The sequence below is a fragment of the Rhyacophila brunnea genome, unplaced genomic scaffold (genome assembly GCF_057557595.1).
Source record: "Rhyacophila brunnea isolate RB1 unplaced genomic scaffold, BYU_Rbru_1.0 scaffold_16, whole genome shotgun sequence".
In the NCBI taxonomy this organism is placed as follows: domain Eukaryota; kingdom Metazoa; phylum Arthropoda; class Insecta; order Trichoptera; family Rhyacophilidae; genus Rhyacophila; species Rhyacophila brunnea.
In genome coordinates, this window is record NW_028232816.1 from 8,799,147 (window position 1) to 8,804,267 (window position 5,121).

Here is a 5,121-nt window from a genome sequence, read left to right on the forward strand (position 1 = left end):
GTTTATTATCAGGGTTTTGACCATTTCCACATATTATTTGAACACTAAATATTTTCTTTTTTAAAATTGTTATTTAAAAAAAGAAAAAAAATGTTTTTTGTCTGTTTCTTTGATTGTTCCATAATAGCCCAAAAATTAATGCACAACAAGTACATTTTCAACACCGCTTTACTATTTTTTTTATCTCGATGGGTATTTTAAAAGTTAAATGATAAAAATAAATTTCTAAAAGCAGCGCACTAGATAGTCATATAGCAGAAGTGGAATAGTGAGATAACGTAGTATAGAGGCACGTGCCTACACCCAAACATTGTCGAATAAACCACTTGCAATAATTGATCACGTGTACGTAGCGTGGTAAAATAGCAGCTATGGAGTGGTGATGTGGGGTGTGCCAACCTAACTCATCGATTTGAAAAAAATCAAACCGAATGAGTCTGTCTTTATTCTGTATATCTATTTTACGCAGACGAAGTAGTGGGCTATCGCTAGTCAAATTATTTGACTCGATTAGAAGTCTTAATATGGTTTTGTAAATTGCGTCGTTTTATGAAATTCATATTACTATTTGCTGAGGCAGTCTTGAAACTTGTTTTGGGCAGGCAAAAGGACAAAATTCTAAAAGAGGTGAAGTAACCAGGCGAAGAAATCCATTGAAACTACCCATAGTATCAATAAAATTAAGGATTGCAATATCGGTATTCCAGTATTTTTCGATACCGAAATACCGGTTTTAAAAATCAAACAATACCGATATATTCGATATTGACAGTGGAAACAAAATGTATTAATTACTAAAACAAAAGACTTAATATGACTGTAATTTTTTGTTATACGCGATGTATGGTTTACTTCCGTGGCATTTTATCGTCCTTTCTGACCAGCAATGACACGTTATGCTAATTATTATATTAGTATTTTAAAGATATTTTTACAAATATTATATTTATTGGTAGATACATACTTATGTTTTTTTCTTATTATTTTACGAATACCGGTATAGCTACTTTCATTCGGTATTGCAATCCATAGTATCAATGACATGGCTTGCAGAAGATAGGAAAGGAAGAAGAATCCAATCCTGAATTCAGGAATATTGAGTGATCATTACGAGGATGGCGTCAATGAAGAAGAGTTTGTGGAAGGTGTGTTGTTGTGTAAATTCATTTTCAAATCAAAATAAAATAACATATTTTTTTGTATTTTTTTTATATTTTCTCAGTTAGTGTTCAGGGAAGTAACAATCCAATGCAAAAATATGTCACTCATACATACATTTTAGTGGAGATCCATTGATGAACCGGTGCTTATCAGTGTACAGCGTGTGAAACTATGAACTAGGATTTTTTATTAATTTCTGAAATTAATAATGATGAGCTCCATGTCCATCACCGTGGTGCTCTCCATGGTGTCCAGTTCCTCCGTGTCCGGCATCATGTCCATGTCCAGCAGTTCCATGTCCATCATGGCCAAGGTTTCCGTGTCCGGCATCATGTCCTCCGTGTCCGGCATCGTGACCTCCGTGTCCGGCATCGTGTCCGTGTCCGGCGGAGTGTCCTTGGTCTGAAGAGAAGAAAAAAACATTTTATCTAACTACCATGATTTATTTATTTATTATAATTCTTGATTACTCTATTCAATCCAAGGAGTAATCAGTATTAATAGAATCTCTCTGGGAGTGTCCCCATAGTATGTCGGTTGAAAGGGAAAAACTTATCAAGTTGGTCCAACCCTCAGTTGGACCGGTCGGCCATTGCAACTTGGGATTTACGAGTGAAATTTTCACAGCCTTTAAAAAGCTTGCGGCATTTTACGGCGAGCGAGGTCTTTTCTCATCAAGAATTGACCGTAATACATTATATCTAAGTAGGAATTACGCACACTCTAGTGCACACCAATAAAGGTCTTGGGAAGTTCCTTCTGGGACACTTTCGGTACAAATTTGAAGATCGCGTAACGTTCGTAACGGGTGTGGAAACGTGGTGGGTGGTGGAGGAAAAAGCAAGCCATCAGTGTACTCATCAGAGTAATACTCGTTTCAATATAAAATATATATAATTATTGACGATTGTTCCGTCGCAAATACTATTTTTTGTTGGTGAGAATCAAAAAACATGATAACTATACGTTTTTTTATAAATAGGTATCATTTAAAACAATCACTGAAAAAAATGCCAATATAGTATCTTAAAAGGGAATGCTAAACGCCACTGGATTGGTGAATAATTATTAATGAAGGACAACGAGAAATATTGAAGTTCAAATAGGTACTACGCATGTAACAGAGTTCTTAATTGATACTCAGAAATAAAACGTTATATAAATACGTAGATTATTTTATGGTAACGTTATGGGTTGCTTTGATTTATTAAGATCACTCTCATAATATCGTGTAGAAAATTAGCATACAATTAAATATAATTATAAATTTATCATAATTTAAAACACAACAATAAATCTAGTTTTGTTATTTTTGTGTACAATAAAATGTGAGTGGTAATTTTATTATTTATTTTCATTGCATAATATAACATATTATTGAAGGCACTTAACGTGTTTTTCAACAACAACCTAGTCATAAGGATATTTATACATTATTTGAGTCATATCGTTTCAAAAGATGTTGACTCACATTTTTATAATTTAAATAAGAAAACCTACTAAGTAATATATAATCAACATAACGAAGAATTTAACATTGCAATTGAATGATTGATCATTTTATCGTTTAATCTCATAGAAATGTATTGAGGAAAATTAGGTTACGTGACCAATAAGATAATTTTATTTAATTGTATTAATTGGTTAGAGTGATGTTAATGCCTTCTTTCATTAAAAAAATGTTTGAAAATGACAAAAATAACAAAATTTCAATTCATACACATCTTTTTGTCTTTATGTAATTATGTAAATTTTCCCTGAATAAATTTAATATCGGGCACTTCAACAGAATATTAACCGCGTAGTATAAATATGTGATAGAAATCTGATCATTAAATTTTCGATTCGCAACATATACCTAAGTATTATTATTATGTCTAATACACGTACAGTCAGATTATGATATAATATTATTAATTTATACAAACTTCAAAAGCATGAAACTAGTCAACAACAAACACGTTGTAGAAATACCAGTTTTTATTTCATATTTTTTTTGAATAGTATGACGCGGACAAATTTTATGGTAAATATATTTGTTTATTATATTATTAGACCGAGCCGTTACTAAACAGGTAAGATTAGCGGTGTAAAATAATGTTAAATTGGTACTCACCATGGTGCTCCTTGCGTCCTCCGTAGGGATCGGCGGTGACGAAAGCGGCAAGAGCCAGGAAGGCGGCGAAGAAGAAGAACTGTAATAAAAAAAATCACATAAGAATTATTAAAGTATATACTTCATAACTTTGCCCTCTGGCTCTAGGACGAAAATGATGTAGGTAATATATTCTAAAATATATTTTTTACATAATATATTATCTGTTAATTTATTTATTACCACATATTATATTAATACAAGCAAATATCGTTTGATTTTATTTTATACGAGGTAATCAGGCAAAGAGGCATATCAGTGAAAATTAATAAAACGTATACTCTAATACCCAGCATATATTATACTTGACATAGTAACTTGTGTTTGATTGTAAGTATGTACATATTGTTGAATGTAAAAGTTAAAGATGTGTCATCAATTCTTACTCGCTCCATTTTTTACGTCTTTAATAAACAATGATTTATTTTATAGTATAAAAGAATGTTTATTATGAATTTATCCGCTTTATTTTGCTATGAGAAATGCAAACGTAAATATTTTAACAATGAGACCAAGCATTTAGGTTTATATTGTGTTTTCAATATGTTTTAAGTGAAAAATTAAGCGAACTACATAATAATTAATATCTTAGATATTATTATAAAATAAAAATTAAACGGTTAAGAGTGTTAAATTGATTAATTAAAGATTAATATTTTTGATAAATCTTGCATATTTATATCAATTAAATTAGGACTAAATTCAGACAATATTATATTACTGAATGAAAATACTACATCAATTGGAAAATATACAACAATTTACCATTAGATATTGTAATAAAACAATCTTAAATTCAGTCTTAAATATCATTTTAAAATAAAAGGAATTTACAAGCAATACTATGATTCTTAATAACAGTAAAGTTAGTGAATAAGAAGAATTATTTATATTAAAAATTATACTAATGACACGATTGCTATTTCGACTTTCAAATTATTATCAAGATTTTTTTCTATGTTGTTAAAATGTAATATAATTATTATAGTTACTATAATTTTAAATGAACATATTATATTTCAATAATAATTGTACATTAAAGGTATAATCATGATTGATATGTTATCAGTAAATAAATATATTATTATTTAGTTTGCTTTCTCTCAAGTAATAATTTATTAATTAGTTAATAATTAAAAGGCACTTACGAAGAATTTGGCCATTTTGGGATTTGTTGTGTTCTGATCAGAAAACTGAGAGACTATACTTTTAATCGGTCAGTCCGGGGGCTTATATACCCGAGTTATTATTATTCCTCATTTTACGAAACATCACACAGATTGCGAATACAAAATCTATTATCTTACAATGCCTGGTCAAGAGTTAATAATATATTTCGCGCTAGGGTCACCACTTACAATTATTATTAACATGATATTATAAATTATTTTAATTAATAATATTTATTACCAATTGTATTTTTTCCTTTGTGTTGGTTATATGGTTAGTTGCATGGCAAAAATGTTGACATAATAATGTAACGCAGACATGCTTATTATTGGTGGCACCCTATCATCTACGTCGCTCGGGCTCTAACTCTGTTCAACCAAATCACTTCGGATATTGACATATTCCACCTACGTGAGGATAAGTATAATACTGCCCTTCCAATGAAGAAAGCAGTAACTCACAAAATTTGTGAAATTGAGTTATGAATACCATCCGTTAAGTAATTTTGAAAGCTTTATATTCTGTTCACTTTAAAATCAGTATTATCACTAAAATACCGTTAAAATCCAAAAAAAATAAAAAAAAATAGACATCTTCTAAAATAATATAATTTTTTTAGCAAAACAGCAGTAATT

The 5,121-nt window shown here is 29.9% G+C and overlaps 1 long non-coding RNA gene across 1 annotated transcript; it reads right to left on the reverse strand.

Annotated features, from left to right (window-relative positions):
- Positions 1-951: 951 nt before the first annotated feature.
- LOC147074317 (uncharacterized) lies at positions 952-4,521 on the reverse strand. Its single transcript, XR_015070266.1, has 3 exons — positions 4,465-4,521; positions 3,278-3,356; positions 952-1,563 (listed from the first exon to the last, which is right to left on the reverse strand). It is a non-coding gene; the product is annotated as an uncharacterized LOC147074317 (long non-coding RNA).
- Between the last annotated feature and the right edge of the window lie 600 nt (positions 4,522-5,121).